The sequence below is a fragment of the Rattus norvegicus genome, chromosome 17, assembly GCF_036323735.1.
Source record: "Rattus norvegicus strain BN/NHsdMcwi chromosome 17, GRCr8, whole genome shotgun sequence".
Classification (NCBI taxonomy): Eukaryota; Metazoa; Chordata; class Mammalia; order Rodentia; family Muridae; genus Rattus; species Rattus norvegicus.
Genome location: NC_086035.1, coordinates 80,857,943 through 80,872,800, shown reverse-complemented (window position 1 = coordinate 80,872,800; position 14,858 = coordinate 80,857,943). Strand labels below are relative to the sequence as shown.

The 14,858-nt window shown below is 41.2% G+C and overlaps 1 long non-coding RNA gene across 1 annotated transcript in view; it reads right to left on the bottom strand.

The window, feature by feature from the left end:
• Nucleotides 1–9,042: 9,042 nt before the first annotated feature.
• LOC102548534 (uncharacterized) overlaps nt 9,043–14,858 on the bottom strand; it is an 86,290-nt gene continuing 80,474 nt past the window's right edge. The window contains exon 4 of the long non-coding RNA XR_596865.4: nt 9,043–9,379. This is a non-coding gene — a long non-coding RNA (uncharacterized LOC102548534). The remainder of the gene's footprint in view (nt 9,380–14,858) is intronic.

Sequence of the window (14,858 nt, the reverse complement as noted above, 5' to 3'; positions counted from 1 at the left end):
CCCCTCCCATACACCTCACTCACAAAATTATGGTCTCCTTTTAATTGGCACTTCTATACATATACATGCATATATGTATATATGTATGTTTATACATATATATTTATATAGACACAACTTGTTGAGTTGTCTTTATCATTTGCATATGTCTGGGTCCAGGGTTGACCAGTTTGCATTGGACAACCAATAAGAAGGCTCACCCCTGAGAGAGGTTAACTCTCTTCCCAGCCGTCATTAGTTACCCGTAGTTTTTTGTCTAGGCTGGGAAGAGACACAATTCTCCCTCTTCCACAATAACATGTCCAACGATACCACCCTTGTTCTGGTTTTAGGTAGCCATTTCTAGGAAAGATAGTTTCACAGGAGACCTCGTGGTAAGCCGGCTCTTACAATCTTTCCATCCCCACTTCTATGAGCCATAGGTGCAGGGGCTATGCTATAGATAAACCCATGGAGACTGGGATCCTTGTAGTCTCTTGATCTCTACACTGAGTCCAGTTTGTGATTTTTTTCTGGGAGGTCTCCATTCTCTGAAAAGAGAGACTTCTTTGAAGAGAATTGGAAGCCATACTTATCAGTAGGTATAGTGATAAGATTTAGAGTGTAGTTAGGAATTATGATGGCTCTTGTAAAGTGGTGGTGATATATTAATTTTAGAACAATTTTTCAAAGGCAAACACTCACATCTACTATCTAAACCAGCAACTTCATCCCTCATCCATGTTTGCTCTGTACCCCTTCCTTTTTTTGTTTTTAATAACCATGTTTTTCCAGGAGAGTTTTCTCAAAGCATCTTCTCTTTCTTTCTTTCTTTCTTTCTTTCTTTCTTTCTTTCTTTCTTTCTTTCTTTCTTGCTTGCTTGCTTGCTTGCTTGCTTGCTTGCTTGCTTGCTTTTTCTTCCATTTTTATTAAATTGGGTATTTCTTATTTACATTTCAAATGTTATTCCCTTTCCCAGTTCCCTGTCCATCAGCCCCTAACCCCTCCTTCTCCCCTCCTATATCTAATGCATGACTTTCTTCCTTGCTCCAACTGTTTATAAAGATAAACAGTATTCTGAGAAATCTAGAAGCTACTCTCTAATCTCATCACTATGAGCAGTGGAATGGTACTTTGCCCCCATATACCCTTCTCCATTTTCCTTCTATTCTGCATATATAAGTGTTTGACAGTCCAGTGACTTGCACCTTCTCCTCACTATCTGCCTGTGACATTTTAGCTATGAGGAAATTAAGAAAATTAACATTCCACTGGTAAAATAATCATAGACTGTTGGAGCTGAGAAGGGATTTTAGAGACCACCTAGGCTAGCACATGATGACTCATTTGTTAACAGCTCCAAGGGACTCATCCACAACAAGGAATACAAACAATTAGGGCCCCTTAAAACAATTTCATAGGAAGAAAAATTATAGGATTCCCCCAAGGAAGGAAATGAGGCTAAGTGCACTAATTTGGACAGCTGCTTAAATAGCATCTCCAACACATGCTGATGCAAATGCAGGGCTCTGCTGACTCCATACGGTCGATGGGACTTCAGATGAAATGGGATGTTTATTAAGTGCGCTATCACAATTAAGATATGCTTAAAGAATACAAGAGCCAAATATGTTTCAGAAATATGAGTGGGACTCGTTGCAGCTAGCACTGATGTCCAAAGATGTTTCTCTCCTGAATCTGTGACTTCATAGATTGGGTGCTCAATAGAAAGAAACTACATCGCTGGAGACAGCAGTCAGATGGTGTGGGACATACAGAATTATGGGAATAGGAGACTCCTTACTCCAGTATGTGCAAGTAAACAATTGGGTAGCACTCTTGGATCTTCTATTGTACTTAAGATCCACATTGACAAGGTTAGGATTGTAACGAGGCCTGTCTGAAAGTACCCCAGGCATGAGAGATGGAGAAGTGCTTGATTCAGAAGTCCTACCTTACGTTTCCTTCACTGGGTACACTTAGTTAACTCTGATCCCCAGATTGGTCATGTCACTTTAAAGTCCTTCTCCTTTCCCTTAAAGCTCCCAAGGGCCAGAAGGACAAAGGATCCCCAGAACTACAGCTGTTCCTTCTAGGACATTTCTGGAAATACATGATACAAACCTATTAAAATGGTAGCAGGCTCTGCAGGCATTTAACAGGGAGAAGAAAGTGTTAGTCAATGTTCACAGCATTTATTTACACTATTTTATGTAATGTATAAAGACTTTCTGGAAGTCCAATTAAGGTCCGATTGAAGACTGGCTTCTGAAGAATAGCCTGTAGTCTGTGACAGTGGGAATCACATATCTGAGGCACCAGAACCTGTTTCCTGAAGCACTGTGTAGGTTAGAGTTGTGGCAAGCCTGTTTGTAAAGGCAAGAGTTTTATTATGTCTTCTGCTGTAGTCAGATCTGAGTATTTTGTGCATTATATCATAATGAGTTGATTTTCATTCATCTCTTAATTATTTTACAGTTGGGATTCTTGTATTGACTTTTTCAGGATATATATATATATATATATATATTATATATATTCAAATATAATTCTCAGTTGATTTCAAGACAGAGGAGGGGATATAAAGTATTTATTATAGAAAGTGAGGACACAGTCTGATAGGAATGGGGTGGAAGGAACATGAGCTTTGAGATGAGGATGAGGTTCTAGATTCTTCTCTGTTACTTGACAGTTTGTCAAACCACATTTCCCTTATGTGCAAATGAGGAATAAGAGCAACTCTCACTCCGTGAGCCACTGTGAGGCCTCCTCACACAGGGCAGATTAGTCTCACGTCTTCTACCTTCATTCATTCATCTGGCCAATACTTACTGAGCACCTACTTTGAGCAAGCAGCAAACATTAATTTCGAATCCAGTACTCAAATCGCTGAAGTAAAAAAAATATGATAATAGAGGTTTGGTGTCTAGGAAGTTACCCTCAAGCAGAGAGGAGAGACAGTGGTTTTCCGATATTCCTATTGTTTTGATCACTTCCTATGATATCCAGTTCACGGTATATGACAGTTTGTCTGCACAAACATAGGCTTCTGAAGCGGGTGCCATTCCTGAGACTTGGAACTCAGTACCAGAAGGCACTGTGTAAGCTTCCAAGGGAAGAGGAGCTGTTGGTAGCTCTGCCCAGTTTCTAAGCCCACAGACTACAACACTGATGGCACATCCCCATTGGTGCAGGAGTGGGACTTTCTTCCTGGGGATAACCAGCAGCTGTCTGATCAGACTTAATGGCTGCTCCACAGAAGGGAATTCATGCCTGGTACTGTGACCCTAGCCAACTACCTATGACTAGTGAGATCATGGACCCCAATGGGGAATGTAATGTTTGACTGTATTCTAAATACTTATCTTTATACCCACAGATAAATGAAGCTTTAACTCATTAGAGAAGTTTCTTTTTATGCAACAGCAGAAGGAGACTGTTACAGAGATCCACAAGTGGCCAAAATGCAGAGACAAAGGAACTGTGGTGGCTCTTCCTGGTTGTCAACTTGGCCACATCTAGAACGAACCACTATCCAGAAAAGGAGGGGGATACCTGTGATCCAGATGCTGAGGCTGGAAGACCAGCCTGAACCAGATCTTAACATGGGATAGCACATGCTTTTGATACATACTGCGCATGAAAAGCTTAGACCCAGGCAAGGTAGCACAAGTCTTTAGTCCTAGGAGACTTAGGCAAGCAGATCTCTGAGTTCAAGGCCAGCCTGCAACAGAGCAAGTTCGAAATCCAGGCTTGGTAGTACACATCTACTCCAGCAAGGCCACACCTTCTACTAGTGCAAATCCCTGAGCCGTGCACAGTCAAATCACGGCACAGTGTTCTACCCAACCCCAAGTGGCACATCTGTAAAGCAGTCCTTACAACCAAGTAGAGTAAAATCATGGAGGATGGAGCAGAAAGATTGTATGAGCCAGAGGTCCAAAATGCCTGCTAGAAAGTGTCCCTTTGCTACAACATGGAGAATACATCCCTGAAAGTTCAACAATATAGTTGCCTGACCAAGACCATCAAAATCTCCTCCAGCCCTACACAATTGAAAGATGGCTCATTTGAATTTATTTTCTTCTCATTAAGACAGATTGCATGCTGTAAGTGTGTGTGCACGTGCATGTGTGCACATGTAGGTACATATGTGCATGTTCGATTTTATGATGTTTGTTTCAGAACTTTTAAGATTGTAATCATAAAGAAGGAAATAGTTTACATATATAAAAAACTGTATATATACATATACATATATATGTAATATTTATATGTATATTTGCCATTAGTATTTGCTCTTCATGAAGTTGTATGCAGGATCCTACATTCAATGACATCATTATATGTGATTTCTTCTTTGCATATTTTCCTAATTATGAAGAAATTCCCATGTACCTCTATCTTGGATACATCGTAGCAATGTATGTTGGCCCTTAATATTATTGAGTTTTTGTTTGAACTTCTTGGCAAAACATCATTACAGTTTCTTTAACAGAAAGAGAACCATGCATATGTCTGAAATTTCTTGTTTCAAAATCTCCGTTTTGCATGCAAACTATGAAACAAAGATTCTCCTCCTAGGCTTGCAGCAATTATGACTTTTACATGAAGTTGCAATATATACAATTGCAAATATAAAAATATTTGTAAATATAAAAGTAAATGTATACACACATATGTAGCCAGGTTGGTCTTTAAATATTTCTTTATCATAATGTTTATTTAATATATAAATGCATTCTTCTTCATTTACATGTGATCTCTCTTTTGATACATGCTCATAGTTTTAAGATGTTTGTTTCATTGTATGACTCACTAATACATGGAATATTAAAAGGCCAAGCATATATAAATACAGTTAAGTTATACTTTCCAGAATATTGAGGAGGGAAAGTGAAGAAAAAGCAGATATTATAAAAGCTTTAAAAGTTTCGAGAAAACAGAAGGCATAAATTTTAGAAATCTGTTGCACAAATAATGAATTGTATCTGTCAGAAATCTGGTGAACAGAATTTCCTTGTTCTCAACTTATGCAAAAATAAATATGTGAGATTATAAGTATGCTTATTTTCTTGACCTAATCATTTCATAATGTAAGCTATATAGACATTACCTTGTAATTATACACATTAGTCAATTGAAATCAAGTAAAAGGTATATATTTACATTTTTATTTTGTATACTATGTAGTATATAATATTATTGGTAATATATTTTCTGTGGACACAATTATCACTAGTACTTTGTAATGTCCTTTTTAAAGAAGTTTCTTTTAAAATAACTTTTTGCCAGTTAACTAAGTGTACTAATATAATCAGAAAACTGAATATGACTGCCATCTTAAAGGTCTTTGTCTTTAAATTTACTATTTGATTCTTAGCTGATTAATGTTATACATATTTATTCTTTCATGAGTTCAATTGATACCTGACTTTTCTCTGGTTAATGTTATCATTTAAGATACTAAGTGATAGAAGAACTCATGAATTGCTTCTATCATAACTGATAACATTCATTTATTCATTTGTTCAGTAATCAACAAAGCATACTGTGATGGTTATTCCTGGTCATCAACTTGACTCCATCTGTAATAAAATAAATATTTCTTTACCATAATGCTTATTTAACATATAAATAAATAAAGGACATCCTGTGAGCAATTTGTTTTTCTTAATTAAATCATTTGAAGTGGGAAGATATACCTTTAAACTGGGATGCACCTTCTTTTTTCTTTTTTTATTGGATATTTTATGTATTTACATTTCAAATATTATCCCCTTTCCTGGTTCCTGCACTCTCACATCCCCTCCCCCTGCTTCTATGAGTATGCTCCCCCTCCCACCTACCCACTCCCAAGTCACTGCCCTGGCATTCCCCTACACTGGGGTATCAGGCCTTCACAGGACCAAGGGCCTCTCTTCCCAATGATGCCAGGTAAGGCCATCCTCTGCTACATTTGTGCCTGGAGCCATGGGTCCCTCCAAGTGTGCTTTTTGGTTGGTGGTTTAGTCCCTGGGAGCTCTGGGGGAATCTGGTTGGGTGGTATTAATTTCTTCCTATGGGATTGCAAATCCCTTCAGCTCCTTCAGTCCTTTCTCTAACTCCTCTACTGGGGTTCCCACGCTCAGTTTTATGGTTAGCTACAAGCATCCTCATCTGTATCAGTAAGGCTCTGACAGAGTTTCTCAGGAGACATCCCTATCAGGCTCCTGTCTAAAGCAATAGTGACTGGTGGCTGCATATGGGATGGATCCTCAGATGGGGCAATCTTTGGATGGCCTTTCCTTCAGTCTCTGCTCCACTCCTTGTCCCTGTATTTCCTTTTGATGAGAGTAATTCTGGGTTAAAATTTTGAGAAGGGTGGGTGGCCCCATTCCCCAGCTGGGGACTTTGCCTAACATCTGGATCTTGTCTCCCCAGGTTCTCCCTCCCCCTTGTTGGCTGTTTCAGCTAACCTCATCCCTGTCGGTTCCTGGGAGCTGCTTCTTCTGGCAACCTTTATAAAGGATACAGAAGAATAAAGCATGCTCCCTCTGCCTGCTTGATCTCGCTTCACTAACAAGTGTATTTTTCCACTGGTATTAGAACCTATTTCTTAGGAATTTCAGAGTATAATGAGGAGCAGATGAGACTTCCAGCCTTACGAACTAAACAATTACTGGACTCTCGGGCCTTTCATTGGTAAGCAACCATTTTTGGAATACCACCTGTAATACATCCTAAATCTCTCTCTCTCTCCTTCAGTTCCTCTTTCCCCCTCAACTGTCTGTCTATCTATCAATCTATCAATCTATCAATCTATCCATCTATCTATCCATCCATCCATCCATCCATCCATCCATCCATCTATCTATCTATCTATCTATCTATCTATCTATCTATCTATCTATCTATGATGGTTTGTATATGCTTGACCCAGGGAGTGACATAATTAAGAGGTGTGGCCTTGTTGGAGTAGGTGTGGTACTGTGGGCATGGGTTTAAGACCCTCACCCTAGCTGCCTGGAAGTCAGTCTTCCACTAGCAGCTTTCAGATGAAGATGTAGAACTCTACATCATGCCTGCCTAGATGCTGCCATAGTCCCACTTTGATGATAATGGGCTGAACCTCTGAACCTGTAAGTCAGCCCCAACTTAATGTTTTCCTGTATAGGACTTGGTGTCTGGTCACAGCAGTAAAACTCTAAATAAGACACTGTCATCTGTCTCTCTGTCTGTCTCTCTATCTATCTACCATCTACCTTCTGTCTAATATGTGACTGTTCTATACGTTCTGTTCCTCTAGAAAATTCTGATACATTCATTGAGTGCCTCTTATGTTGCATGAAGAGTATTCAGCGTGCTGCATAGTTCTAAGTGTCTCAACCTCAAAGAGAAACGGACTCTGCTCCTTTATCTCATGGCAGAGATACCAATTCATAATCACACTGTGCCAGACTTCTTGGAACTCTGGGTTTTAGTCATCAACTAACTCAAGAACACAGAAAACATTGAGACTGTTCAGCCCCACATCACATGCGATTCCCATTTTCTGAACTGTTTAATTGTGAAAGCTAAAGCTGCTGTCTTTGATATTCGTTTCTTTTATTCTTAAACCATAACCCTTTCTGTCTGGTGCCTTAAATACTATCAAATTCATCTACTACTTCCTCTGTCAACTGCATCTGTCCTATCGTTTCTTTCCCCAATGCTCCTGGATTCCCTATAGATTTCAGAGGGATCTCAAAACACCCGTTTTCTTCACTTTGCTGTCAGAGTGTTTCAAAAGGAGGTAGGTTGGGGAGGAGGGGATGGAGGGCAGGCTGCAGTTGGAAGATATTGTATGAGAGAAGAATAAAAAATATGACTTGATCTTATCTATGTAAGCTCTGATACTGTCAGTAAAAGACACTTGAACCTCTATCCCTATCAATTCAAAAAACTACACTTCCCATGTACCTTTGCGTTTTACCTTTGCAGGCTTGAACACTATCCTCCACCTGTCTAGTCCCAATGACCTTCTCTGGTGTCTTACAAAGGCCAGGGTTTTACACAGCAATGTTGATGCACATAGGCCTTTCTGTTAGGACCTCTTCCCCAACACTGCTCTATCCAAAAGCCTCCTTCTTCTTAATGTATACTTATGATCACTTGTTATTCTTTGGTGAAATGTTCTCTGATTTCTGTCTCCTCCATGTTAGTCACTGTCCCTTTGTCCCGTAATTAAGCACAGTGAGCTCTTTTTTTCCCTTGTCTGTAGTATTGGATTTGAAAGTATGACTCATTGATCAGTCTCCCATGTGGCAACAGAATGCGAAATGGTTTTGACAGCCATTGCATCACCAGACTCGAACACTGTTCTTAGATACAAGACTTCAGCATATTTTTAATGAGTGCAAAGAATATCTATGACAAGTGTATTAGGAAAAAGCAACAGGGCTCATATAAAAGTTAAATGTAGCTTGCTAATGGCAACGGAAACAAAACTGAAAGAAATTATTGGCTATAAAAACATGGATTGTTGCTCTCTGTTTTGAATATGAAGAAATGAAAGAGAACATAAGTCTGTGGGGAACAATATTTCCCATCAAATAATTTTAAATCACACTTTTATAAACCAGGCCAGGCAATATGGGGGATACCATGGAAGTTATTATGTTTTTGTTGTTGTTTTTTGTTTGTTTGTTTTAACATTGAACCAGCTGACCCTCAGAAACTAGTTCTAAAAGTTGGACCTAATTGCACTTGGCATTGCACTTCATGCTTTGGTTCTCAGAGGGGGAAAAGAAGACAAAATTCACGGAAGAATATTTACATTTTTTTTTCCTATTTGCTATTGTTTAGGAAAAGTGACCATTCAAGACCATGGCAAGATGATGACATGAGATCCCAGGAGCCCAGAGATTAAATGAGCTTGAAATAGTAGGCTAAAGAAGAGAGAGAGGGATGGAAGCAATAGGAAGGGTTAGAAGAGTGTGTGCAAGCCAAAGACAATTAAATAGAAATCGTAGACGCATTGGAAGAAAGAATGGATTTCATACTTGACCCCAGGCACCTTTATCAATGAAAATTCTTAAACAGTGAAGGAAAGACACTTGGGAAAGGTGCTATGAGCTTTTCCTGAGGAATGATGCCAGAAAAACCCAGGATGCTGTTAAAAATCAAAACGATACACTTTACAAAGTATACATGGCCATTCAACAAAGCAGCTTATTTGTGACCTTGGAGAAACCCCGGGTCAGGGCATTTGCCACATGCCACTGCCGTGGTGCAAAGGTGACCAATCACTGGACAGGTGAAGTTTGGAGTCTCAGGGTCAGGTTAGCAGGGTGGCGTTCGGGCAGCGGTAGTCTAGGTTCTTCTGTGTGTTCCCCATTGCTTTGCCTTCTGTGCCGGAAGCATCATTTCAGTTTTGAAGCTGGAAAGATAAAAGTGGGAAAGCTTGGGCCCTCGGATTTGAAAAGATGCTTGCTTTACACTCAGTAAGTAGTGAGAGAAGCCCTTCAGAGAGACCGGCTGCTGCCAGAAAGAAGGCAGGGAGATCCCTACCCTGCTAAGGGGGCACTGAAGCCAATGCCCACAATGCCAAAACCATTTGTTTAAAGGCTCTTAGTGGGGCCTGGGCTCATAGCTACTCTACTAAGCATTAGAAACCTCTATTTCCACCCCATCTTGCCCCCTCCTTCTCTCTCTGTGGCCTCTTTACAAGCCTCCCACTCTCCTCAGCTGCCACAGTATCTACTGAGCACAGTTGTTCTTTTCTAAAGCCCAGAACCTTCTCTCACCTTTCTCTCCGCCAACCCTCAATACCAACACTTTTTGCAAGCTGCCTATTTTCTAGCTTCCTGGCCTCCTTCCTCCTCCCCCTACCTCTTTGTTCAATTCCTTGAATTCTCTGCATGTCTTTGAATTTGAATCTTGGGACTAGGAAGCAATAGTTCCTCTCCATGAGTCAGGAGTGGGCTGGAAGGCCAATCGCTAATGAACAAACTGGTTTATCCATCTATTTATTCTCTAGCGCGCGCTCTCTCTCTCTCTCTCTCTCTCTCTCTCTCTCTCTCTCTCTCTCTGTGTGTGTGTGTGTGTGTGTGTGTGTGTGTGTTGTGTGTTGTGTGTTTGTGCATATTTGGGTACACACATGCCAGGCCATGCATGTAGAGGTCAGAGGACCACTCTTAGGATTTGGTTCTCTTTTGCCACCTTGTGGGATCTGGTGATCTAATTCAGGTTATCGGGTCTGAATGCAAGCTCCCCCTACCCATTGAGCAGCCTTTCAATGTTAACTACACACTAGACTCATTTTCTGGGAACAAAGGAATAAGCAAACTGTTATATTCTCTATCTTCCTAAAGTCTATAGGTCACCGTGAGTGAGACAGACAGAAAAAGGTGGAAAATGGAGCCCCGACAAAGTGCTATGGACAGAAGGAATCCATGAGAAATCCGTCCTTATCACCACGTCTTCCTCTGAGCAAAGAGGAAATTGGCCTTGGATTTGAGACCCAGATAGCAAAACCACCTTGAGACTGCAGAATTGACCTTTACGCAGCCATGGCCTTTGAAAGACTCGTCAAGATCAGAAAATGATACGAAAGCTAAACAGTCCTGGGGTTTACTTAAGTTCAAAAACACATCACGAATAGGATGCTGCTCACGAACAGGCACAGACCTGCCGTCCTGTACATTTGTGTGCCCGTGTGCATATTCATATACTTCGCAATGCGTTCGTGAATAACATTTCCTTCTTATTTTGTCTCCCTCATTCCACAGTCTCATAGCCTCAGGACTCTGGAGGCTCCGAAAAATAAGTTAGACATAGGAACCTAAGACCCGTTACTAATCCCCAGCTAAGGAAAATAATGAGAAGGGAAGAGGAGGGGGAAATCAGGAAGCATATGACTCCAGAGAGAACTCCCAGCAGCACTCGGGTTCAATGGACTTTGGTACCTTCAGCAGATGGCTCTTGAGAGGTCTCAAGACACTTTTAATCACTCTCAAGTCCTTTTGGGTTCTGAGCCTGGGTGACGAGCACGTTGCAGTGTGGGAACAGTACCTCTCAGGCCAGCAGTCTCACAGCCACCAGCACACAGTGTTTGCCTTAGCAGTGTGGTGGCAAAGGCCCATTGATTTTAGCCCTCTAGGGTGGAAGGCCTGTAGGTCTCCGTGAGTTTGAGGTCAGTCTGGTCTACACTGTGTGTTTCAGGATAGCCACGCTATGTGAAGAGACCATGTCTCAAACAAAAAAAACAACAACCAAAAAACAAAACCCCAAACGTAGTTTGTCTGGCTTATTTCCTGGAGTGAACAGAGGGAGATGTCTGAGACATACTCAGAAAGATCAGGGAAGCTTCTCCATGGAGGACAAGTTTCTTTAAAATGAGAAGTCTAACCTTGTGGGTTTTGTTTGTTTGTTTTGTTTTGTTTTTCCTGTTACTGTCTCTTGAATCACAGGGCTGTTTCAGCAGACCTCTTACTTTGCTCTCGTTCTCTAAATTCCCCTGCAGTACTCGTGGTGTTATCAAACCCCTCTCGCCTTTCTCTGAACACAGCCTCACAGTTTCCCCCAAGGTTACTGTGATGTAGAAGACAAACTGTGCGACCTGTGACTCCCTACGCCACAGGATCACTCCCACATCTTTGGTAAGCCCTTCCACATAATGAAAGGGGTGTTGGAAAAGTGGACGGGTCCCATGAAACCAGAGCTCCAATATGCTTCTCCTAATTTCCCCACCGTGCCTTGCAATCAAACCAAGCTGCTCTTCATTTTGAGACTGCGGATGTAATGTTCTGGGAGACAGTGTTCTCGGTCCTGCTCCCAGTGGACGAGCCTCCAAAGATCACAAATAGCACAGCCAACGTTAACAGTTGCTTACTGCCCTGCAGCTTCTGAGACAGCCTGCAACGTTGGCAGGTGAACTCTTGGGCACGGAAGCCGCCTGTTAAATCGTCTTAAAGCTCTAAGGTCCTAGGCGGAACAGTTTTCAGAATTGCCCATGTGTCTTGGCTTTCTGAATGCGAAGTGGGTAGGATCCTATCAAATGCTGGCATGTGAAATACTGCTAAATGGACTAGTTACAAAAATAGACAGATATAACATATGAGCTCTGGGAAAAATCGCAGCCCACATGTTCATGAACATAAACACGCTGAGCCTGGCCAGTTTCCAGGGTTCTTGTGAACTTTCATTCAGTTCCTTCTTGACTTCATTGTTTCCACCTGATATGGGGCTCTTGATACTATGCACCAAACCCCGAAGACAATTTACTGAAGTAAAAAGTGAAACAAAAGAATTCTGCACACAGGGGTTGGGGGTTTAGCTCAGTGGTAGAGCGCTTGCCTAGGAAGCGCAAGGCCCTGGGTTCGGTCCCCAGCTCCAAAAAAAAGAACCAAAAAAAAAAAAAAAAAAAAAAGAATTCTGCACACAAATCACTCACATCCTTTTCCTTTTGTGAATCAACCATGACTTGGTTTTTCTGGAAGGATCTCACCCCCTGTTTCTTAGAACAGGGCTTTCAGGAACCCACTGTTGTCGGATCAAGTACTAGTCAATGTGACCTCCAGAGAAATTACAGAGATTTAATTTGATTTTTCTCCTGTGGCTCTCAAAGCACCCTGAAGAACCGAGTGGTTCGTTAAGTAAGCCAATCGCAGGAATGAATGGAACATTCTCATCCCACCAAAAATTCTCATTTTTCTAAGCAGTTCAGAATCACAGATGACATTAGCAACCTATTTTCCCAACAACTTACTTGATGATTGCTAATCTTGGAAAAGACAAATGTACTAAATGACACTATCTCCCTTTTAATGCTTGCTTTCTCCTTCTTTCAAAAGAATCACACACACACACACACACACACACACACACACACACACACACACACACATGGAGAGATTCTAGCCTGTTCATAAGAGACAGTTTGTAAATCATTACACTGCTTTTCAATTTTCTATGTTGCTGCTTATTCTTAAGATGTTGTTCAGACTCATAGGATAACATATTGATTTGATAAGTGAACAACAGCATGATATGCTGTTGATATGATATGATACCAATTCTTAGACTGAAGACTCAAAGTAATCTTGTCCCCTCCCCACCATGAGGATAGATGCCCTACACTATTGTACTGCTAGTGCAAAGACACTATAAGTAACAATTATGATTAAGAGAGCCGAGTTCCACTTAAAAGTCTTTCTACATTCTAAGTGATCGCCTAAATCCTTGACTCACATGAACATTTAATTTGCACAACCTCTATGAGGCCAAGTCATACTCAGAATGTCAGTAAGGGGCAAAGTGATGTGACTTTGAGTCATCCTACCTCAGCCTTCATAACGGTCTGCCTATCACGACAGGAAGGCAGTGGGACATGTTTTATTTAATCTCTCCCAGGAACAACCCACTATCCCATGTGCCTGGTTTCAAACTTTATTTTTATTGATGGTTCTTAAATGCTTTAACCTCCCTTTTAGCCCACCACCCACCAGAGATAGTGGAAAGGAAAGGTTAGCAGGGCAAAGAAGGAAATGGACCTGTTTAGAAAGGTTCTTTGGAGCAACTCCCATCTGTGTTGTCTGAAAATCAGTAGTTCAGTTCTCAGACAGCTGCAGCTTGATCCACTCACAGACACTTTATGGATATGGATACACCAGCAGTCCAGTTTAGTAGAGTCAAGTTAGCAAGACCTAGCAGAGTCAGCCAGGCCTCAGGCTTGGCTCGAGTCAGCAGGAAGGACCAACAGGTACACGAGGAGAAGTTTTCAGCTGTGCCTCTCTGTTGCATGGCTAGCTGTACCAGCAAGCCAAGCTCTGTCTTGGTCACACCATGGAGTTCTATGTATAACCTCCAAATATCATATGTCCTCCATGTGCCTTGCCTCAGCATGTACATCCAATCAGCCCAGCTCCTTGAAAGTGGTAACAAATTGCAGCACACCGCCAGAAGTGTTTTGGTGTTTCTATGGCGTCCCGACAAATACAGCTCAACTACACAATGAAAGGTGGACCAATACATGTGTGTTGTTAGCAAAGAATCCTTCATCATATGTTCTTTCATGTGCTTGCCTTAGCAGAACTTTGATCGTCTCTCCTGTGTCTGATTCAGCAAAATATTCCTCCAAGTGTCTGCCTTAGCCTTTCACAGCTGTGTCCACTTTAACAAATTTCACATGTTTACCCCAAACACCATCCAACTGATTTTCCAAAGAACCCTTAAGTTCTACTTCAAAAACCCCTATATATTTTATTTCACAATAAAGTTTCCAAATGGCCAAGTTCTAAATAACTATAAACCTTGTATTTTCTTCAAAGCACATGTTTTGCATTATCCACAACTCGGATATGGTGCTTACATGTCTACGTACAGTTAATGCTCATGACAGACAGGGTGAAGGTTCTAGTCACCACCATAGTTTACAGGCTTTCAGTGAGGCTAGCTCTACTCCCCATGCTTTCCCCTTTAATGAACAAGTGGTATAAACACTTCCAAATGCTTTTTAAAACATTCCTGGTTTTGTCTTCTACATCTGTTAGAGCTAATGCCTTATCAAGAAGTAACACAATCCAGGAGCTTTAAAAAAAAATTACATCAAGACACAAACCTTAGTTCTAGATCCTCTGAGAAATAAGCTATGCATAAAAACTCAAGAGCCTTGACTACTTCTTCTCAAGAGTCTTTCTTCCTCTTCACCCTGTGTTGTCGTTTGCCCTGGAGATATCTGTATTTCGATGCTAATTCTGCTGCCTCAAGGACAGCTGCCTACTTAGGACTCACATGACTTCACCTGAACCTTCTCCCCATTTAATTTGTAAAATACAGGTGAGGGCAGGTACAGGATAGAAGGAGGCCTGTCATTGGAAGAGAAGGAAGGATGGGTGGGAGAAAAGTTTGAAGGAAGA